Below are 25,103 nucleotides of genomic sequence, written 5' to 3'. Positions count from 1 at the left end.
ACTTTTATAACTTGTTTTGTCTTCTTTTCTGTATTATTTCATTAATAAAACTGTATTTTTATATCTTTGGGTCCTTTTGTGTTTCTTATGCGATCACAGACAGCTTCAGACCATAATTTGTAATCTTAACAATGGTCTGAACATTAAGTCTCAAGTTGCTCTCAACACTTAATTCTGTCACCTTAGCAGATTTCAAAGTCTGACCATACCGCACCTTCCCTAAATGAAAAACTACTTGCATGTGTATGTTTGATTTCATTATTGTTCTGTTGAAATTCAATTGTCTTCCTGCACCCAAATATTAACAATCTAGAAAAAGTTCATGTTAACACTTCAGTCCTTACATTGTTCACATTTACCAACCAGCTATGGATTAAGTGCCATTTAGATGTTTCTTCTTCCACATAGTGAGACAAATAAATGAACACTGAATTAGATTGTTGGATCTTTAAGAGGCCATTTCATGCTGCTTGTCCTAATGCCCTCTCTTGCTGTCCAGGAACATCTTCTGCAACATGCAGTAATCACTTTGTGTATGCATGAAGGTAACCAGACACTAGTGTGTATGTTATATTGTACACCAGTCGGGGGTGTCCAAATAGAATCAGTATCCCTCCCAGCCATCTGGAAGAAAAGTGCTACTTGCCTGATTGAGTTCTGAACACGTGCAAGGTGAAATTCATGATTTCAAAGCACAGAAACAAATAAAGAAACGTTTTCACCTTTTCTGTCATGATTTTGAACTCCACGTAATTGTTCTCAATGGAAAATCCAAGTAGAGCTGGAGTAAGAGAGCACCTGCTGTGCAGGTTCAGCGAGTAATGAATCTTGGAACTTGTAATGGAACCTTTGGGACTGTGTAAAGAAATATGCTAACACTACCCTAGCCCAGAATGCAATATGAGACCCAGGAAATTTCACATGGGCCAAAAATGGAAACTCCAAATGTCTCTAAATAACAGTTTTCCCTTATTTTCAATTTCCTGTTATCTCACATATGCATAATTCAGTGTGATCTGCAATTGCTTGTTTGTCTACACCAGGGGTCCCTAACTCTGGTCCTGGAGGGCCCCAGTGTTTGCAGTTTTTAGTTCTAACCCTTTTCTTAATTAGTGACCCGTTTTTGCTGCTAATTAGCTTCTTTTGAATTAACTTTAATTTACTTTTTTTAGATTTGATCCCCTGAATTTCTTCATCGTTCCTCTGCTTCATTTCTTTCATTAAATGACACACAAACAGAAATGAAATGTGAAGTGAGTGAACCAACAGAAGACCAACTAAGGCAGGACCTGAAACTCCAACCAGTTGCTTAATTAGGCTCTGATTCATGTTGTTAATTAAACTTGTTCTTTAATTCCATGGCTTGTTGCTGTTCTCATTGTGCAATAGCAGACATTTCCAAAATTGTTGATTTTCTCTTTTCTAAGAGCACAATTAAAATGTTTTGTGGACCTAATCAGAGCAACACTCCTGAGACTTTCACCTTCCTTTATTTTCAGATATTGTATGATGGACGTTGTTTGCTGGTCATGTTTTGGCTCATTTTGTATCTCATCATTGTTTGGCTGCTACTGTAATTAAGGAAAAAGAAACAATTAAGGGGTCTGAGGCTTCACGAGCAAGTCAAATAAAATGATTTCAAAAGAAGTTAACTAGCAGCATAAACAGGTCACTAATTAAGAAAAAAGTTGGAATGAAAACTTGCAGCCACGAGGAACCTCCAGGACTAGAGTTGGGGACCCCAGGTTTACACTTTTTCCCATAAATGTTTGTTTAAAGTTTTATGTTGCACACATTTTGAATTAATGTGTTTGCTCTATTTTGATGTATGTTATAGTATTTACTGTCTGTGTTTATTCTTTACAAAGTCTATTGTTGGTAATGCATCACTGTCACTAGTCAAATAGGATCTTCATTGCGCTATGTATTATATTATTATATTTTGAACTTGATCGTGGTTTAATACTCTAACTAGCCTCTGTCCAGATTTTTTCAAATGAAAATGACCTGCTGAATAAAATTAAACCCTTACAGTAATTAATCAAACACTTACAATATATTATAGTAGGGTGACATGTTGGTGTAACGTTAACACTACTGCTTCATAGCTTCAGAAGACAGGATTTGAATTTTGGTAAAGTTGTGGAGTTTCTTCTGACCACATGGATTTTCACAACAAACTCCAGATTTCCTCCTTTATCTCTGTGTGCGTGAGTAAGTGTATCAGTGTGGATGTGTGTGCATGACTGTTACGTGGATTACAATTGCGTTCTGTTCTGGTCTGGTTCCTGCTGTGCAACTAGTGCTTCTGGAATAGCCATGAATTCCATTAAGTGACTTTAGAAAAAAATGAGTGGATAAATGTTTTTTTAATTATTATCCCTGCCTTCAGGAGCTTCACATATCAAACAAAATCACAAGGCAAATCAACACAAAATACAAAGTAAGTTACAAAGCAAAATTAAATGTCACATTAAATGAAAGAACTTCTGAAAGAGCTGGCAAATGGCCTAGTGTCAAGTTATAAAATACACAAGTGAACTTTGCAAAGTGTTGTGACCACTGGGATTTTACTAAAGTATTAAAGACTTACTAAATAAGTCTTGACAGATCTTTTACTTCAGTCAACATTACTAAAGATTTTAGAACTATTAAAAAGTAGCCAAATGTACCAAAGGTCAAAATGTAGATAAGAATAGAGATTGAATATCACATATGAGGGGTAGCACTAAATCCAATGTTAAAAACAAAAACAAAAATTTCCTAAGGAGAATGCTCAAAAAAAATGTTTCCTCCTCAAAAGTATTTCCTTGACATTGCTACAAAGACAAAATCCTTCATAAAATGACAGCCATGATGTCACAGGTCACATGGCACATGTGTCATGAGACTTACAACCACACTGACCATGGTGACCCAAAGCAACCACTCAAAATAAATGTCCATTAACAACTAAATGCACAAAATGGCAACAAAATGTCATCACCAAAGCAATGATAAAAATAATGAATAAGTACAAAATGTAACATTAATTGTGCACATAGAAAGTGATTAAACAAATAGCTAGAAGACATATCAGGGTTAGTAGCAGTAAAAACATTTTGTTGTCACCCTGATGCTTTTAACCATTTACCTCCAAGCTATTCTGCTTCCAATCTCTGAATGATCTTCTTCTGGCATGAAAGACAAATACTGGTTTAATGGAGGATTCTTTAAAACAAACTGCCTTAAGCCTAGGACAAAAGTAACTAGGACAATCATCATCCTTTTCCAATATACAAATGATTAAGCCATTTTGCCAACTATATGAAAAACAATCTTTTCACCAAGACCTACAAGACCCTTTGACTTGTCCCACAGCATCAGAAAAACCAATGTTCTCTACCAAGGTGTGTGTACCTTGCTAAGTAACTGAGAAACCACAAATATCATCTCTGTACAAATGCTGCAATTTGTTGACCACTTTCATACCTCGGCGGTCAACTGACCCAAAAAACAATATAGTTGAGTATATGCTTTAAATGAAACATTAAAATCCTATGAATATAATGTTTTATTTTTGCATGAACTAGATAATCTTTCATTGTAGGTAAAAGACAGAAAGTATTGATTGACTGGCACCAGTGAAAAATCTGTGAGGGGACATACTGTACTTTCACTTTGAGCCCCATTAAACAGTGAAATAACAAAGCATACTCACTTCTAAATATTGATATTATAAGATCAGTAAGGGTTTTAGGTAAAATTAATTGATAGTTCATTATCCTTTTAAAAAACTCTAATGAAAAAAGAGAAAAATGTAACATTGTCATACCTTTAGCTTTTACCAATATACAGACTTGATGATACTCAGGATAACATACTGTATTTATAATTGTTAATGCAATATAAACACACTAAATGTAGAATATTCACTTCTAGAATTAGGAAGCTCAATGAGAAATGCAAACTTAAAACATCAGGAAACGTCACAAACTGAAGCATGTGCTCAAGTGGCCAATACTGAGAGAGGCACCGAAAAGCAACCTTGAATGACGTCTTCCAGAATTTGACAAAACAGGTGTGAAATATAATTAAAAATTTCTTAAAATACAGAAATAAAGAAATACAAAACAGCCTAAAATACCTGGAGATATTGACAGGTGGGAGGGCTTCCCCTTTTAAAAGCCACACTGCCAACACTCATTTGCTTCATACAATTCTCCTTGTGTTGTTAATTTATTTAATTTTAAAGGTGATTTCCAAGTATGTGAACTGTTGTGGGAAAGTTAAAGAAATACAGTTAGATACAAGGCTATTCACAGGAAATAATAATGTATGATCTTAAACTTGACATTTTAGTACATAGAGAAATAATGAGTATGACTCAGAAATATAATGTGCCACATGTTTGCATAAAGTGAACATTTTTGCTCCAAGTTCTTTCCTCTCTGTCTGAATATTTATGAAAATAGGAGATCATTGGTGGTGGCTAAAAATTGTCCAGTTTCACTTCATAAAGTTAAATAAGCAGAATTTACATTATTTTAGCAAAATGAAGATTTTGGGCCAGAGTATAGTGATTTATTCCATGTACATATGTTAAGTCCAAATAACAAATTCAACCTACAACACTAAATGACGAATCTTAAGTTGCTTGAAAGAAAAAATTTACATTGAATGAACAACATTAATGTTATACTTTTTTCAATGTAGATAGATAGATAGATAGATAGATAGATAGATAGATAGATAGATAGATAGATAGATAGATAGATAGACATTTTATTTTTCCCAAGAGGAATTTTTTCTTTTTACAGAAGCTCAAAAAATATCTTAACAAACGTCAAAAATGACAACAAAACTTATGACTTGGTTAAAGATAAAAGAGCAGTCACAATGAGACATTATGCAGGTACATTCCTGTAGGTATGGGGAGGGGCCTCAAAAGTATTTCTTTTCACACCTCTCCTGCACAATCAGTTGGATAAAAGTACTTAATATTTCTGTGTCACAGAGAACATGTGCAGCACTGTTCATAATGACCATTAGTTTTGTTTTTGTTCTCTTCTCTACTACTACCTCCAGCAGGTCAAGAATGCATCCCATAACTCAGCCTGCCTTGTTTATCAGTTTGTTGACACTTAAAAGCAATCAAATGACTGCAATCATTAAATACATAAAGTAACACTTCTAAAACAATTTTGCTATAAATATAATTTCATATACTGTGTACAGCTCTAACAAGATTATTAAGATTGATGAGCTATAGGCATTAAAGGGGATTACAGTCACTATGCATGTAGACTTTGAAAGTGAAATTGTAAATGGTGTTATTTCGTTTAATTTAAAATTTTTGCAGCATTACTGCCTGTAGAATTTGAACATGAAGTTTTAAAAGACAGTCTGAATTTTCATCTCCATTTTTGCAGAAACTACCCCCCGTAGAAACTAAGCCCGTGAAGAGTGCGAAGGTGGCTCAACAGCGACCTCTGTGCCTGAAAGTCTGCAATCAGGAGCAGTCGGGCTTGGCGCTCTTTATCAGGATGGATACAGCCGTTCCCAATAAAGAAAGACATAGCCTAGGCATAAATTGTATAAAGCGTTGTGATTAGCAGCAAATGGATACAACTGTTTTTAAAACCGTCATCATCATCAACAACAACAATAATAAAACTTGGTTTCCTAAGCATAAAACCACAAAGGAGTCACTTGGCATCCCCAGTTTTGTGGATCACTCGAGTTATATTCATATTTTAATAATATGTCAATATTGAGGATAATATCTTAACAAAGTACTACATAATCGAGGACCATGTGTTTCATTGGTTTTATAAAGGTGTAAATGAAAAACGGCAGCTTTTTATTTCTTTTATTTCTCGGAAAATTGTAAATACCACAATACTTCACAATTATACAGTACTTCACAATTACAGTCATCGTCATTAAGCGTTCTTCACATTTCTTGTCCTAAAGATTTCTACACTAATTCTCTTTTCCCGAGCAAGCAGTTTGATCGGTCACGAGAAGCTGTCAGTCATACGTCCAGCTAGCCTAAATGTTTGAAATAACCATGCTCAGAAAATATTTACATCAGAGGAACTTTCGTTAAGCCCTCTTAAAATAACAAATCATTCCGTGGATCGAGCAGGGTTTAGCCAGGTAAAGGGGCAGTTGCCTTATGCAAATAAAAAGTCCCGAGTGAGCGTGCGAAGATCGCTCAGTAATATTCTTTATGTGATTACTATGAAATACAGTATCTGTATTGCAAAAATGTCCAGAATAAATCAGATCTATTATACAGTTGTTAAACTCGTGACATCAAGGCGTGAAACTACCCGGTCTGGCAACAATGAGAGCCTTTAGTGATTTTAGAATAAACAAATATAAGAAGTCACCCTAGACAAACAGCGTCATCTACAGAGGAATGACTTATTCCTTATATGACCGCGAGGTTGCGCCAGCACTCCCTGCTTGTGTTTATACCGTTAAAAAAGGAAAAAAAATACACGCAGGTGCAGTGAGATGCCGGAAAGGGCGATAAAACTGACACTTTATAACAGAAGGGGAGTCGGACTGTCGAGGTTTATGAGCTGCAAAGTGCAGGTGGGTTCGAATTGCTTGATGTGTCGCCTCTCTGGTGCAACACTTTCATGCTGCTGCAGTTGTCGGTTCGCATATCCCTGGAGCAGCACAAAAGAGAAGCAATCGCGCGTGTGGTTAATTTTTTTGTTTGTTTCATTGGGATCAGAGGCCTTTTTGTGTATGGTAGGGTCTGTACTTTTTTGGCCGCTGTTCTGTCTCGTGTACGCTTTGGTGTCGACTAGGGAACGCTTAGCTGAGGGCGATTGCAGATGGACGCCGGTCAGGAAGTGTGGCAGCGCTGTGCGCGACCATCTTTTTTGACGTGTTTCGGATGGTTTCAGACGCGTCCTTGTGTAAGGAGCGGAGCGCTGTACTTTTTACAAGTCGATTTGATTTATCGAGAGGGCAGGACAATATGCGGATCTTTTTTAAAATGTTTCTATTATGAAACAGTTGTAAAATGTGACAAAGAAAAACTCGAGCTGGTTTAGGGGTCGCTCATCTTTTATGTTTTACTCTCGATGCATTTGTTTTGTTTTTGTTTTACTTCGACGGTTCATCCAATGTGCTGGCATTAAAATGTAGGTATAAGCGAACAAAAGGGGAAATATGGACCGCGGAGAGGCAGCGACCCCTGAGTACCGACACAAAGACCCACGGCAGCAATTTTGGACTCCTCGATAGCTCGTTTTTTCTGGGGATTGAAAATACTGGCAAAATTGTGCCAGGACCGAAGTTCCGTGATTTTCTCTTTAAAGCCTCTACAGTTTCATCAGAATGGCAAATGTGAATTTAAATATTGAACCCGTTAAAGTACTGATAACTTTATCGGAACATCGTTTCAGCGGAGTTGAAATACGCGGACTTAAACGTGAGGCGTTTTAACGTGTTGGCTGCACACCGATCAGTGTTAAATGTCATCATTTGCGAAACACACCTCATGTTTTTATGATTTCTCTCGGATTTGTTGACGCCGCGGGTTTGACGCGCCACGCGCTGTACGGGGTTAGAGTTGTGTGTTATAGGCGCCGATGTTAGGAGTATCTAGTACTGCGGCAGATTAGTTTTAGGTCGTCACGGTGTTTTAAGAATTGTCGATCAAAGAGGCTTTATTCGTTTTCTGTCACGGGAAAATTGAGTCTATATCGGTATCTACTTATCCAAACCAGGATTTAATGTTAAACGCGATTTCAAATCTCTGCTCACATATCCACCCACATTCAATCGCACTGGGCCACTGAACCTGATCACATGTCTTTGAACTAAAATGCTGGAGGTGATCGACGCGCACACTTAGAGAAGATGCAAACACGCAGCCGGTAGCCCTTCTGGAGGTCGAGCACTGCGAGGCAGCGGCGCAGGCGATAGGGAATCGTTGCTGCGCCCGTATTGTCGATCATATAATAATTCAGTTGTAATCCTAGAATAACTCCTTAAAGTGACAGACAGGTTTAGTGAAACTTAATGAAGTTACACCCGGATCGACGTTTTGACAGTTATTTTTTGACATTTTCTGACTTTACTTTGCCCGTGTTTATTTATAAGTCGTACTGACCTGTGCCTTATTTTGTGGTTATAATTAATACTTATTGGTTCAGTCCATCAGTTTATTATATAAACTACTTTTAAGGTTTAAAGTTGTTTTTAGTACAAGATTTCTCATCACGGCATGTTCCTCGTTAAGCGCCTTTCTTAGAATAAAGGTCAGCTATTCAGACTCTTTGAATGAACTGGAAAAGCATGTTAATCGAGCTTAGAACTTGCGTATCAGGGGCGATTTCGCATGTTTACTGTTATGCACAAGGTACCGTGTATTTCTTTCAGGTTAGTACTGTCAAAATGCCTGCTTGTCTTTATTATTATTTTTTTTAATTCAATTCAAATATCAAAAATGCCCTCCAGTATGGAGGTCTACTCTGGCTGCAGGATTTCCTTCCTGCCACTTTCTTAATCCGTAAGCAGTTTCTGCTGTTAAATTTTCTTTCCCATTATTTTGATTGCCTTTATTTTTTTAAGACTCGTTCATCTGAATTGTTTCTTTATTTCTCAAGTGGAAACTAAACAAAAGTGCTCTGTGAAGTGAGTCGGAACTGTTGATTTTTGCTTTTCTAAGAGCATTGTCAAAATATGTTATGGACCTGAGCAGATCAACATGACTGAGACCTTCGTCATTCTTTATTTGCAGATATTACATAATGGACAGTGGTTGGCCCGTCATCTGTTGACGCACTTCATATCTCATATGTGTTTGGGTGCTAATTAAGGAAAAATAAGGGTCTGAGTGTTAAATAGAAAGTCATTTAACATTATGGCAAAAATGTTAAATGGCAGCAAAGACTAGTCACTAATAATAATAATAATATAATAATAATAAAAAAATGGTTAGAATGAATACATTTAGTCACTGGCCCCAGATAATCTAAGTTAGACACCCTGCTCAATGCACAGTATCATTAATTTTTATGCTTTAAGCCTCTTTAGTACTATTGCAGCTTGGTATGTTAAACCACTTCATCCTAAAAATCACTGCTATTAATAAATTATAAACCACTCTTTTCGTTTAACGTAGTGGTTCTTCTCTGAACTGAACAATACATGTATGTAAAACCTGTAAGCTCCTATGTATATTTATTTCCCTTGGCTAACATGACCATTACATTTGGGAGAGTGGGAAATCTGCACATTTATCAAGTTTGCATTGATTTTTGCTATTCTGGCATCTTTCAAGATCATGGCATTATATGTTTTCACACATAAAATTCTATTTTGGTTGGCAAGGTTTAAAGTCATCATGAAACACACTTTATTTTTCAAAAACTATTATTGTTTTTATGTATCTGTCCCAAATTCAGTTTCCACAGGGTTAAAATGCTTGTTTATCAACTTATTTATTTTTTTGTTCAGCTAAATGCAAATGTCACAAATGCCTAAGTATGGCCTTGTAGTGAATTGCATTGTAAAACTGGCATTTTTTGAGTGCAAAATGGAAGTAATAATCATAGCTGTTGTGCATCTGGCAGCTGCCTTTATGCTTTTGTTCATCTGGTCTGTTGTACACTATTTGTCCTTTCTAATCTTTCTAGTCACAGTAGGCTATCCATGTTTACATTATTTTCTATGATATTTTTCAAAGTTATACTAATTACTGTTTGATTCAATAAACAATTCTAGACCACCCTATGGATGTTTGGGGTTTCATGTTTGACAGTATGAAAGTTTAGCTTGTCTTTGATAGGAACTTGCATGCAATACACAGTATACATGATGTAGCTAAACCTGTATCAGACAACTTTTTGAAATATGTTTGACTGGTTAAACCATTTTTTTGTGCCTTTCTAAAATGTTACTATGCTGATAGTAACAAAAATTATATTTATTTTTATTCAGCGCTTTTCATTGAGTCCAGGTTCAGAGTGCTGGTACTCTGAAGAGCACACTTATGCTGATGGAAGAGGGGTTGCACACCCTTCTTACTATTGCAGGCGTGCATGTATACTGTCTCACTACTATATAATAAAACACTAATGATTGTGTGTACAGTCTCTCGGATCAGTCTAATTGGTCTGTTTGGCTTTGGTGTTTATTGGTCAATTTTGCTTTGGTAATGTGAAGAAAGTGGAAGTGCAAGGGTGAAATGCATAAGGTGGAGTAAAGGCACATGTTAACAGAGACTCCTTCATAGACAGTAAGTATAAAACTGGACAGGAGGGGACAAGGGTACTTCAAAAATAATGTCTGAATAGTAGATTTTACATGAACAAATACAAGAAAGGGAGTGCTAGTGAAGAGAAGTTGTTCCTCCCTCATTTCACACATTCTTTAAAGAAGACTGCAATAAACTACACCAAAATGTCTCATTGCTCTGCTTGTTCTTATAAGTCTAAAAGTAATGTACCAGCCACACTGTTTTTCTTTTTTTTTTTCCACCAAAATCATTTTGCTGCAGGTTGGTTAATATCTTATTAAAGTAACCTAGTAGATCAGAATATGAAAAATATGTTCTCTAAATATTTGTAAAAATGCTGTAACAACTTGCTTCCTTCTGTGAAGCTGAATTTAAATTATATAGTCTGTTACTATACATTTGTAAAGTCATATTCTGAAAAAATGTTCATGTTTGAATGCAAGTTTTCAGGAGGTTATAGAAATAGTTTGCTTTGAGACTTGAAAACCAATACAAGACCTATGAGAGTCGCCTACTTGTTTTTTATTGTTTTGGAGCATAATATACTATACACTACATGCAGACTTAATTATTTGAATGCCTGATATTTTTTGAAATGTTAGCTTTCATGCAAACGGCATGCTTTTGACAACACTTTTTGTGATATTTAATAATTATATTTATTTGTAATGACAAAAACAATAAATGTAAAGGTCAGTGAGGCTTCCGTTTCTTAGTTGGTTTTTAAGCTTTGGGTTTGTGAAACTCTCAGTGAGTTGCATTACAGAAATACTTTGAGGTGCACACATTTTTATGCGACATTGGTATATTTTTATTTTTTTGTAATAAACTAATCTAGTAGAGTTGTGTGTGGGTTTTTATATATATATATATATATATATAAAAACTTTTTATTAGTATTCCTGTGATATAAAAAGAATCGGGTAGTGGCATGTGCAATTGTTCCCTGTGAATGAGCTGCCGAAATGCTGCTCCTCATGAGTTGCATGCTGCGGATGGAGCGTTCTGACTTGACTTCATTTACAATCATTGACATCATTAACTATTGTGTTTTTGGGCTTGGCGCACACATTGTGCATGAGTCTTAAAGTTATAAGTTACAGTTGGTACAGAAACAGCTTATTAATAGCTGGGTGTAAGGTCTTCAAATTTACACACCAGCAAACTGCAAAAGCACAGTTATTGTAGCCAAGCTGTTGGTATTATTTTTTATTTTTATTGTTTCCTCACAGCTTTTCCTCCTCTGTTTGTCAGCAGGGGGTGAAAGTGGACTTGGGTTGATGGATTTACAGTATATACCAGTCATTTAGTTATTTTTGAAAGTGTGTGTGTGTATAATTTTTTTTCCATTTTCAATTTTTTTTTCTAATTTATTCTTAATATTCTCTTTTTAAAACTGACTTCAGTTGTTAAGGCATTTTTCATCAGCTTATAGTTTTATAGTTAAAGGCACAAAATAAATGAACAAAAAATAAAGGATGAAACTACTTGGCAATCCGAATTCTGCCCATTATATTAAGAAATTCAGCTTTGCCCAAGAATTTTCATTGTGGTGCGCCAACAGAACTGGGCAGTGGCAAGTGTGAAAGATAGTAAGGAAGATTCAGCCGTTAGGTTTTCTAGTTGTTGGAAGCCGTGTGAGATGGTTTACTATAGTAGGCTTTAATAATAATAATTTTTTTTCTTTAACATCCAAAGCTGCACACTTGTTTGTAAAAATCCAGAACCAGTTTTGGGGAGAAAAAAAATCTTGAATGTACAATGTATCTCACCTCAAATGTTTGAGCAAGTCATTTGAAATCAATATGTTCCACTGTAGCTATGAGGACTGTATCATTCACTGTGTAGTATGTAATGGAGATTGTAATCTCATGCCATCTGCATGAGTCTTTCACATGTTAACTGGAATTAATAAATGGCTGTGTTAGATACACCTGCTTTGCGGAATTGCGTCAGCTCTTGGCAGCACTCTTTGTATTTCATAACATGATTGTGTTTGAAATGATGAAACAAGCTGCTTGTGGTACATATCAGTCCAGAAACGAGAGTTTGACTTTTGTTTGTAACATTGCCCCCTCTACTAGAGCCAATTTATGTCCAAACAGTCGACCTTGCATCCTTTTTCAGATGCCATGTCATCTTCATTTGCACTCTAGTCACCCCCTGCCTGACTGGGGGTCAGCATAAGTTCCAAGCATAAAATTAAACATCCTGTGTTTGACAGTGTTTCCTTGCCTTTATTGCATGGGTCTTGGATAGGGCAATGGTTAAGCAGAAAGTTGCATGCAAACAATGATACCAACACTGAAAATGGTTACAATAGTAAAGCACATTTTCTCTGCTAAAACTGAAAGGCATAAAATGTTATTTGAATACTTTGCGTTTCTTTTTGGGGAGTGGTACAGCTTCACTGCTCCAGTGTCTTGGGTTTGGAGTCCTGCCAAGGCTGCTTCTGTGATGAGTTCCCTCTCTCTCTCTCTACATGGTGAAGACATTTTTTGACTTGAACAAATAACATGCTTTTTTTGAAGACACAGAACAAAGCATGGCATCATAAAAAGTACTAAAGTAGTAAATGGTGAAATGTGTTTTCAGTCGTTTCTTAAAACAGTCAAGAGTCGGGACACTTTTGATACCTGCTGGCAGGGTGTCCCATTGGCAGGGAGCACAAAAAGAGAATGCTCTTTTTCCCCCATTGATCCAAGCTTACAGCAAAGCTGTTCCAGGGCTGAAAGAGCCAGCAGAATTGGAGCATGTGTGGGAATGTAGGGTTTGATGGGGTCAAAGATGTAATGAGGAGCTGTGTCCTGGAATTCCTTCTGTCTAAGTTTTAAGTGTATTATATTCATAAATAGGGTACCAGTGTAAATGTGAGAGTACAGGGGTGTTATGTTGGTGCAATGATGTTTGAATCTGAGCAGCACAATTTTGCGTATGCTGGAGCTTCTTAGGAGAACTTGCTGGTAGACTGAAGAGAAGCAATTTCCAATATTCAAAGGGAAAGTCATAAAGTCATGACTAAGCCTATCAGCAGCAGTTTTTAACAGAAATGGTTGGATTCTTTCAATATTGCGAAGATGAAAGGAGGAAATTTTGGTAATGTTTTTAATATGTGCCTCAAATGTGAAATTACTGTCAGAGTTATAGGCATTAGTGGTAGCAGTAGTGGTTTATTCCAATTAACTATTAATTAATACCTTCGGCGATTGTGTTCCTTTAATGTGAATAGGGACATCCTTCACATCTTCTGCAGCTCTGTGATGGCCACTGTGATTAAAAGGACAGACTCCTCTATGGGACCTTCTATCTGTCTATTTTTATTTATTTATTTATTTAAAGAGCTTCTGTAAAAAGCCACATTTCCCCTAGGGACAAATAAAGTTCTCTTATCTATCTAAAATAACCTCTGTCTTTGAACAGTTTAGTTGCATGAAACTGTGTAGCTTCCATGACTGCACCAATTGTCTTCAAGAAACAGAGAGGGTTTTTTTTATGATTTGCTCTAAGGGTAACATACATATTGAACATATTAGGCCCCAGAATGAACATGTCATATTGGAGCAGAGTGAGATTATTGCCCATGAGGACTGAGAACATTCTGATAAAGACGTGAGTCAAACACTGTAGTAACAGACCGCCTTGGCTACTTTTCCATACTGTCAATTAAAAGCGTTTGGCAGACTGTGTCAAAGACAGCACTGAGGTCAGGCTGTACTGAGATGTTGAATACCCCTGAGTCAGCCAAATAAGGAGGTCATTCATAACCCTGACTAGAGCAGTTTCAGTAGTGTACCCTGTGCTGAAGCAAGATTGGAATGGGTCCATTAAATTATGAAGAGACAGGATTATGTAATCAAGTATTTTTACAAGCAACAAAATGTCAGAGATTGGTCTGTAGTTAGATCGTTTGCATCGTGCCCTGGCTTGTTGTATTTGCATTAGTTTTTAGTTCAGGGGAACGAATCCAGTCGTAAGAGAGGTATTAACAGTCATAGTGGAAGATCATTTTTAAAGATAGGAGTGGTTCAAGAATATGGGTGGACTGATAGCCCTCATTTTTGACACCAAATCAAAACTTAATTCAACATTTAAAGAAGTGAAACTCGAAAGCAGCAGTAGGAGGAGGACAGCTAGGACAAATCTCATCTGGATCAGAGGAGGAGGCACTGGATAGAGAATAAAACCGTTCCAGAATTATACTGGTCTGCAGAGATAATCGTTGGAATCCCAACAACAAAATTAAAGAGACCATGATTGATATTTTTAATATTCCTTTATGTGGCAATGCATTTTTGCAAGGTCTGAGGGAATTGAATATTTGAATCTACAGGTAATGCATTGAGTTTATGGTTAGAAATGCTCAATTCAATGCTTAGAAGATTGTCTGTGTAATGGCAGCAGTGTATACTAAATCCAGAATATGACCTTTCTTTGTGTGTGTGTGTAAAATTGAACCTGCTGTGAGTTGTTGAAACACTCAAGGATGTCAGAAAAATTCCCTGCATAGCTACAGCTTGGGTTGTCAACGTTGATATTAAAAATCATCACACAACATCATCGCAGAAGAAGTGGGACTGAAGAATGTCAGGAGTTCAGTAAATTCTGCAGTAAAACAATAGATTTAACTTGGGAGGACAGTAGATCAGTACAAGTAAGGCTGGAGAAACAAATAATTTTAAGCACAAGACATTCAAAAGATTCTGCACCAGGAACAACAATACGTTAGATATATAAATAACAGCAAGACCATTACCCTTTCCAGAAGGCAATGTTTATTAATATGGTAGTAACCTGTGGGAGAACACCTACTGTATTAAGACTTTAACAGTTATTGAGCAGTTTCGCACAAACAGTAATTCCAGTTATGTCCACCCTGACCAACTGACCTTCTCATTCACATGTCATTTAGAGACTTTAAAAAGTATCTACAGTGGGTATAGAAAAGAAGCACCCCCTTCAAAATATTCCCATTTTTTTTGCTTTACAGCCTTAAATGAAAACACACAAACCATTTTTTTTTTCAAGCTTTACTTAACTCAATGCAATCTGTAACAATCCAAGTGAAAGATATCATAGCGACATGTTAAAAAGAATTTAAAAAAATTAAAAAACAAGAAATGCTGAGATTAATAAAGGATTACCCCCTCCTAAACAATATTTGTAAACTCAATCAGGCGTAAGTAACCCATTTCCATTGCAGACCATGGTTACTGGCTTCCACCTGTGATCAGTTGTAATCCATGTGATTAGTGAAGCATAAAAACAGCTGTTCCTGGAGCATCCCTTGCTTGGTAGTGCAACTGACAGGAAACAACTGACTATGGGTGGCAAGCCACTTTCAAAAGATCTCCAGGATAGAGCTGTGGATAGACATAAGGCAGTAGATGGATACAAAAAAATCTCAAAGGCTTTAGGAGGCTCAAGGAGCACCGTAAAGTCCATAATAAAGAAGTGGCAAGTCTTTGGTACTACTAGGACCCTCCCTGGATCTGGCTGTCCCTCCAAACTGGACGGAAGAGCAAGGAGGAAACTGATAAGAGAGGCTACCAAGAGGCGGATGGCTACTTTGAAGGAGTTTCAGGATTTTATGGCAAAGAGTGGTCATTATGTGCATGTGACAAAAATTTCACAAGCGCTCCACAATTGTGGCTTGTTCGGGAGGGTCACAAGGAAATAGGCTACTTTAAGGCTCACTTGAGCTTTGCCAGAATGCACGTTGAAGGTTCTGATGCCAAGTGGAAAAAGGTCTTGTGGTCAGATGAGACCAAAATCAAGCTATTTGGCCTCAATACCAAACTGTACACCTGGCGGAAATCCAATGCAGCTCACCATCCACAACACGCCATACCTACAGTAAATAATGGAAGTGGCAGAATCCTGCTGTAGGGAAGTTTCTCTGCTGCAGGACCTGGGGCTCTCATTAAGGTAGAAGGAAAAATGCATGCAGCAAAATACCATCAAATTCTTCAGGAAAAGCTGTTACCCTCTGCCAGAAAGTTGAAGATGGGCAGAATGTTCACCTTTCAACACGACGACCCAAAGCATACAGCAAAATTGACCACACAGTGGCTGAAGGAGAAAAAAGTGAATGTCCTTGTGTGGCCCAGTCGGATCCCAGACCTAAATCTCATTAAAAATCTGTGGAAAGGTTTGAAGATGGCAGTCCACCAACACTCACCATCCAGTTTGACTGAACTTGAACCGTTAAACTGTAAAGAAGAGTGGGCAAATATTGCTCAGTCTAGATGTGCAAAGTTGACCGAGAAGTATTCCAACAGACTTGAGGCTGTCATTAAAGCAAAAGGTGGTTCAACAAAATGACATTGAAATTGGGGGGTGCCTTTATTAATCTCAGTATGTCTTGTTTTTAATTTTTTATAATTTTTCTGGACTGTAGCTGTGATATTTTTCACTTGGAGGTTATCGGTTGCATTGAGTAAGTAAAGCTGGGAAGAAATATTTTTTGTGTGTGTTTTCATTTAAGGCTGTAAATCAAAAAAAAAAAAGAATATTTCAAAGGGGGTGATTCTTTTCTATTCCCACTGTATATATAAAGACTGTGTTTTTCTTATTGTGTAAGTGTTCATTATTTTTGTGTACTATTTATGCAGCATTTTTCTTATCTAATTGTATTTTTCTTTTCATGTAATTACTTTGACATCTTGAGCAGCACCATCTGTATGAAAATGTGCTATAGAAATGTTTTGAATCCAAAATGATGGCATAGAGTAGTGCATTGTTTTGTTTTGTTCAGAAAATGTGTGTTCAAGGGAATAATAGTTCACTGTGGTAACTTAAGTTAGTTATACTGATTCCTCAGATTTTTTTTTTTTTTTTTGCACGAGTTGGAGGTCTCTAAGACCCAAAAGAGGGAATGGCAGTGGCCATTCTACTGAAGCCAGGTAGAGTGACGAATGTAATGAAGGGGGTAGATGATTTCTACTGCCCCACAGATATCACATGTTGTAGAGTTTAGACACCAGTAAAAAAAAATCAAACCTTGAAACTGAGATGATGACAATCTAATCACCATTGCAGCATTTTGACTTTTGAATATTCCAGAAGCAATTTTCTGACAAACCACAGAGCAGAGGATTGATCCTTCTCAGATCACCAAGACTTATTCTGATGATCCATTCTAAGAACATAAAATATCCAGGAGCATGCAGACATCTAATTATAGCACTAAATTAAAACAATGTTTGCCAAAGCCCAATACCTGCCAATTGAAGGGAGGGTGGCAAACCCACAATAAAAATAATAGTCAGACACTGCTAAATAAGAAAGTTGAAATTTACTCACAAACCACATCAAAGGTGCAAGACATGTTGGGAAAGGTGCTACGTTCACTTACTCCTGGAGTATATAAAGTTTCAAGTTGTGATGTTTCACCTTCCCAGTTTAATATTTTCACATTTGTTTCCTGTTAAATTAATTGAGGGGAAAAATACGACGTCACTGCTTTTTGTTTCTTTGGTTGGGGGATAAAAAAACCAGCTAAAGGTAAGTTACATTTTGTCAAAATATAGAGCAAAATAAACCTAAAATATATTGAATATATCACTTCACTCCAAATGCATTTTGACTTTAGAATGTTGTGTGTATTATTTTAGACAAATGAAGGTGAAAGCTCACCGTTCAGTCTCAACTCGTACAGTCTTGGGTAGCTTTCTTTATTGTCAGAGTTGAAATTCTGAGTTTGTCTAGCATTCACATGGTATTTCTGATTTGACAACTCTGGACAACTCTGATTTACTGTCTGTCGGAGAGCATGTGAACGCAGCAAGGGCTTGCAGAAAGCAGGCACAGTGTAGCGGAGTGCTGTCAAGATTGCTGACTGCAGGCAACAGGTTCCAAAGAATAAAAGCAAACTCCAAAGTTCAAGAACCAATATTTGCAACATTGACACTTCATCAGTAAATCTAGAGAAAATTTTAAGACTGTAAAAAGGCACAATGAGTAAGAAAGTACATAGCACCTGGCGAGAGATGGCAGCAACGTGCACACACTGTACACGTACTGTAAGCAAGTGAGGAACAACAGGCATCAGGTAGTCCTGGTAATTGGCAACTGTAAATTGTCCTTGAGCTTTCAAGGATGCCCGTGTATGTTGCTCTGCCCTGTAGTAGTCTGGAGTTCTATACAGGGCTGGTTTTTGCCTTATACCTGATTCCATGAGAACAGGCTCCAACTCCCATGTCCCTGAAATGGAAAGCAAATTTGATTATGAATGGATGAACTTTTTTTTTTTTTTTTAACACAAATTAATTAGTAATATTTTATAAATCTATGTTCCATCCAATAGCAGCCTGTAACATTCTAATTAGTTTATCATTATGTAGAGCACCTTCCAGAGATGTCCCATACTCTACAGAGCGTTATATTGAAATTAGTTATTTTTTAACAAAATGAAGTGCATTTTATATTCTCTTTAAATTTTATTTGTTTTCGTTCTGAGAGATCATTGTATTGTGTAGTTACAATGGTTTCTTAATATACTGTAGCTTGTTTGCACTGACTTAGTGATTTTTAGCATATAGTATAACCAACAAATGTTAAATGGTGATAGAAAACTGTGAACTTAGACTTGGAAGCCACTACAGCATCTCCCTAGAAAACAATCCGAGTTCTGTTACTATTGACAGATGTGGTCTTTGCTACTTTCCATGTGTGGATTCATTGCATCATGGTCTGATAATGGTTTTCTGACTCTACAAGCCCAGTCTGGATCAGTAGAAACAGTTTCTTTGGCATATGTGACAAAATATTGGTGAACTTTGCAGCTGCAGAGATGGGGAATGAGGAGATACTGGGCATGTTTTGGATCTTCTAATAATGGACTGCTATAAAGTTATGTCCTGTACTGTGGCTGTACACGTACTAAAATTGCCATCTGTGCCTTTCAGCATCAGGTCTACTATCTCTTCCAACTGTACTGTGACCAAAGTGTCTTGAGTTACTCTGGTTCATGACAAAACTTTTCTACCACCTTCTATAATGTCAGTTTTCTGTAGGTGACTATGTACAAATGACACTGCCTACCAACCATTGGATTGGATTGGAGAAGGCACCTCAAGGCTTAAGGGTCAAGGTTTAAGTTACATTATTGTTGCAATGTAAATTCCACCATTATTATTGTCTTTTTTTTTTTTCTTTCTTTTGGTATTGACATGCAGTCAGATACAAGGTGTAGAAGGTACTATGATGTAGATCCTTCTTTTCCTGCTTCCCTTAAAGGCTGAGCTTTTAAGATAAAAGTTTCAGAACAATTCAGAAGAAGACATAACATAAACAGTGTAAAATGCAGGAGTTTCACCAAGTTGCACCAAGATATATTGATCAAATGCAGGGTGGATCATTACAACTTTCTCTCTTATTAGATAACACCCAATAATTGTGTGAGACGGAAATTTTCAACACTGGCAAAGAGAGCAGGCAAAGGATGCGTGGAAGTTGTGTGAATGATATAATTATTATGAAATCTGCATCTCTTAGATTTGCTTATTGACTGTTCTCCTGGTCATAAAGTAAAATATTCAGTATACAGTATCTTTTAAAAACTACTCTAACATGCATCCTGTGAACCAAGCTTGAGACTGTAAATGGAGAGAGCTTCTCTTTTGCTGTAATAAAGAATTTTTAATTCATGTCAGCCAGTTTTTTTTTTTCTTCGTAATGACTTAGGCAGTAATATCCAAATTGGCTGATGTCAAAAAATATTTTTTTAGCTCTGGTTTTCTAATCATTATGGTAATTAATTTTTAGTGCTCTGCTAGGGAAAGTTTTACAAGACTTCTGTTGTCAGAAGGCAGCTTGTTTTATATTTTTTAAAGAAAAAGGGGGGTGGCAGAGTTAATGAAGAGATGGTAAGAATATTGCCTTTCACAAGCTTAGAACCAGGAGGATCCATCTTGCGCGTGGTGATGAAATACAGGGGAATATTTGTCCAGCTGAACGTAGAGTAGAAAATAGGCACTCTTATGATGCAGAGATGCACATAGTCCCCTGAAATTAGTAGAGATATATTCAGACCCTTTCATACTGTCCTATAATTAAAATGGTTGCTCTTTGTAACAGTATGATACCGAAGGTGTTTGAACAAGCTTTGTTTATTACAACTCTCATGTTAAATTAGAAAAAGAGCTGATAGTCTGAAAATATACAGTAAATGCTCATAATAATAATAATAAAGTAAAATCTGTCCTTGCTGCTTAGTAAACAATAGACCTGTTAGCTTAAGAGCCAAATTAGGCTGTTTCACTTGTAAATGTGTTAAGCCTGTTAGCCTTGTATTTTCTTGGTAGACGTCTTACAAATACCCAAAAATCTCAAAAAGGCTTTGACTGATTAAATTAAAACTTAGTGACGTTATAGAAAAAAAGAAAATTAGCTGATCTGTGTGGTTGTAGCTGCTGGAAGGAATGGCAGGATCAAGCATGGGGCAAACTTCTGCCAAAATAAACTTCTCAGTTCAAAAGTTCACTTTTAAAGGTTTAGTGAAAGTTCAAGCAAACGATCCATGCAAGAATAAAGATGAGTTGTTATACACATAGAATAAAAAGCAAAAAAAGGAAAATGTTTCTTCTTGTTAAACTTCAATTTTTTCTATACTTAAGGATGAATTGTTTCATTAGGCTTTGCATTCAGTACGTTATAAATTTACGGCTCTGCACATACAACTGAGCACATTCAGGCACGGCTTGAAACCGTGTGCCTTCCATGCTCTATCTACTGCAAGTTAGGTCACTAACTGAGACTAACCTATGGTTGGGGGAGAAGAAATAGTTAGAATATACCAATTAAGTTCAGCTTGTGGGGATATAAGAACCTCCCATTGATTATGTACTAATATATAGGCAAACATTTAATACAACTTTGACAACTAGCAAATGGCTCTTACAGTGGTTTTTATTTATTCATGTTCTTCAGTAATAATGATGCAGTGAGTGGGCTATACTATGGCATTGCATTTTTTTTTTTCTTTCTTTCTCAGAGCAGAGAAATGAGGCTTGCAGTTTTTTCAAATAGATACTGCCAGCACAACAGTGCCACTGATCAGGCTGAGGCAGTAATTGCACAGAGAAATGGGTGTGCCGCTTCATGCAAATAATTGCTGCAAAGCGAAGTAGAAGGAAGAAAGTTCAGTAAAGCTCAAAGGAGTTATTGGGTACACACAGTACACCCTATTCTATCGGTGGCTTCTTACTCCTTACTGGGCAGAATAAAATCCCTAAAATTCCAAAGTAGGAGGGGTTGTTCCCTAGTGAACTGTTGAGCGTGCTTATATACCACTGCAAAAAATGGAATCTAAGCAAGTGAAAAGTATGTATATCATGACATTAAATCTTGTTTTCCTTATTGTAAGAATTCTTGACTATATTGAAATTTGTATTTTTATCTTACTTTAAGAAATCTTGTCAAGTAAATTTTGTTTACCCCATCTAAAGATACTTTTGCTAAATGAAAGCAAAATCTCTCCCATTTAAAGTTTTTTTTTATGTCTAGTTTTTGTATATGCATTTTTTGCAATATACAGTTTAATTGGTCCCTTGGTGGTGTAATAAATGCATTATTGCAGAGAACTAGGGCGCCCACATAGAGGTCAAACAGTGATGTACCACTACACCCTGATTTGCAAGATAGAAGCAGGGAAGTGTGTTCACAGTGTATCGACCCACTTCAAGGCCTGGGTACAACACAAGACAGGAGTGGCTGCATGTCTTGGTAAATTTTAAATGTTTGTGTAGCTCGGTAAAGGGGTACCCCATATACAGAACAGACGATATGGGAGTTGTACATAGCTCACTGTATTATTTCTTTTCACATGTTCTTTTCTGTACAGTGCTTAAAATGTTAAATTCATTCTATTGGTCAAATAAAAGTTCAGCCTGTAAATGTCAGTGCTGTATGTAATAAGTTAAAGAAAACCCCAATTCACTGTATATTGCTTTTGATCTAAATCCTTCAAAACTTTATAACAGTACAAGATTATAGATCAAATCTGACTGAAGTTATCATTTTTAAAAGATGTGCTACATGGTGAAATTATATTTTAATCAAAAATTCCCATTATTCCTACAAAATACCTGTTTCAGAATAATACAGTTTCATGTAAAATTGTGTTTTCCATTGAACATCAATAAGAGTCAAAGTTGGTCAGTAGGAAAAACAAGTACTGATCTATGACAGAAATGTTTTACTCATTGGTAATTATAAATTGTAGGATATTCAAGATTAAGGCACTCCAGTGAACATAAAGTGTCAAAGACACTTTAAGATAAAAAAATATGTATTGTATACAGAAAAGTACTCAGTTACCTGAATCTCCAAGAACAGAATATAGTACTGAACCTGGAGGAGGGATAAATGATAAGTTGAGGACATTTAAGTTGACCTTTCTATCTTGTATATTATGGTTGTATGAAGCATTTTATATCCCAGCAACCTCAAGTAATTCCCCCACACCCCCTTTTAGGGTAACTAAATACATTTATCATAATAGTCATCAAACATCTTACAGTAGGTGTCTTAATTACAGATAGGTTTGCCTTTTTTTATGAGCCCGTTTACAGTAGTTGACAAGAGTGCCCTGTCCCAATTCTCTTATGAGCAGGATGCCAAGGTAACCTTCCTAAGTATAGTTGATAATTGAGCAGTAAATCAATGAAACAATTGATTTCAGATTATACTTTTCAGGTTTAATTTGAACACTCTTTATCTAAAAGGACGCCTGAGCAAAAGCTGTCCCAACTGTGAGACAGTTCTTTTTAACTCCTTTTCTGTAACCATGCTTTAGCCTTATTTATTTAGTCAGATAAGTGCTATTTAAATGTAAAAAAAATATCATTTTTTCTTGAAAAAGTTAAATTGAACATATTTACTAAAGGAAGTCATGAAAATGTCATAAAATATATTCCACACCTCATACATAGTTTTTCATGTCAGAGCACAAAGTTTTTGCAACAGCAATGTATGCAAGGCAGGAATGAACACTTAATTGGGCTTCTGTTCGTCACTGAGTAAACATAGGCATACTCGCACAAATACCAAGTAGAAACCACTTGGGGTCTTCAGCTCACCTGATAGAATGTCTTTAAAAAATAATAAATAAAAATAACTTGACATAGAAAGGACCAGAGTCGAGAATAAACTGAGAACCTGAAATGCTGTGAGACTGCACAGCCGCTTACTACAAGTACAAAAGTGCCTCTATAAAATAAAGCCTCCCTTAAAAGATTATTGATTTAACAGTAAATCTAGATTTTGATGGTATATCACTTTATTGTCACTCCTTTATATGTACACCAGTGCCTACAGCATAAATATTCATTTACTAGCTTATGATAACATTGACTATTAACTGGAAGTTGGGAGACTTTTTGGTTCTGTGTGTCAAGTAAAAGAATTTTACAAGAAAGTTTTTAAATGTGATTTGGTAATGAGCAAACTCCTAATAATTGGTAAATGTGATGGAATTTTAAAATCTTAATATACTTTTTGTCAGTGTTTCAGTCTACTTGTTAATCTAATTTGGTTTTGGTGTCACAGAATCCAGAGCCTATCTCAGCAGTACTGGGTACAAGGCAGGTGCCAACCCTGGGTGGAGTGCCAGTCAATCACAGTGCTCCCTGTTACACAAACCCATCCTCATTAATACCAGGCCAATATACTTGTTCATTGCACATGCTAGTAGGAATTTCATTGTACTCTGTACAATAGACAATACTATTTGAACAAAAATGGCCAGTTTAATTACCCCAAATGTTTCAGGGATGTAAGATAATTGTCCATGTAGACACCAGGAGAATGCTATGATAATGACCAGGGATCCCACATCCCTGGAGTTGTAAAGCAGCAGAATTTAGGCACTTACAGACCACACATCAAGGCCTTGTTCACACGGGCGTTAAGTTTTGGGATAAACGAACTTGCTCTGAACGTCCTAGACGTTTATGTTGCATTTTGTGGTGGCGATCGATTGACTTCTACACCGGCGTTCGTTTGTCTCTGTCTAACGCCAGCCTGCAGCCCAAATTGTAGTTTGTGTGTTAACCTGTGGAGGCAGTGTCGGGAACTGGATATGAAAGCCCTTGTCGTTTTATTTGAGGTGCATCCTTTCAATATGGACCATTTTGCTATGTTAGATATTAATCTTGTTGTTTTAAAAATACTCTTAATACGGCGACGTAGGGAGAGAAAAATCCCCCGCCGCTACTGGGTTCATCCTCTGACTGCACAACGTCGGCTTAAAGGAAGTTTTTTTGTGCTTTATGAAGAAATGCTAAAAATTTCCGCAAGTTTTTAATTACTGTCGGATGTCGGTTTCCACTTTTGATTGTCTGCTGCAGCTGGTGCAATGCCACATTGCACGCCGGTCAACCAATACGCGACTTGGTGTTAGCCCCGAAGAGAGACTACTTGTCACTTTGAGGTAAGGAAACAGTAGTCGAGTGTGCACTGAAATGCCCCCCCGCTCCTCCGAAGCGTAAAATAAACGTGCAGAAAACAAACTAGAAGCGGTTTCCTTGCGTTCGTTGGGTTTTGAACGCCAAGAAAAAGCTGCATGCAACGTTTTTTTGATGCCGTATAAACACGCAGCCGGACAAACGCACGTCACCAAAGCCCGTGTGAACACTCTCATTGACTCCTACGTAGAAAACACTCGGCGCTTGATCCGCGCTCACCGGACGCTACGGACGCAAAAAAAACGCTCGATTTTAACGCCCGTGTGAACAAGGCCTAAAACGTGTCCCTTAACTACGTGTAGAATCCATATTGTGGCTGAGGGCCATGTCCAGCCTGGACGCCTGGAAGGACTCAGAGGGACTATTTCTCCCCTGGGCCACGAGAGGGC

General features: G+C 36.9%; 1 protein-coding gene across 1 annotated transcript in view; it reads left to right on the top strand.

Annotated features, from left to right (window-relative positions):
- The first annotated feature begins 6,455 nt into the window (after window positions 1-6,455).
- Window positions 6,456-25,103, top strand: part of chst10 (carbohydrate sulfotransferase 10) — a 262,179-nt gene continuing 243,531 nt past the window's right edge. The window contains exon 1 of the mRNA XM_039743942.1: window positions 6,456-6,585. The gene's annotated coding sequence lies outside the window, so the exon portion shown is untranslated. The remainder of the gene's footprint in view (window positions 6,586-25,103) is intronic.

Source organism: Polypterus senegalus, chromosome 2 (assembly GCF_016835505.1).
Source record: "Polypterus senegalus isolate Bchr_013 chromosome 2, ASM1683550v1, whole genome shotgun sequence".
Lineage (NCBI taxonomy): Eukaryota > Metazoa > Chordata > Cladistia > Polypteriformes > Polypteridae > Polypterus > Polypterus senegalus.
Note: the sequence above shows the minus strand (reverse complement) of the source record. Positions and strands in the feature narration are given on the sequence as shown.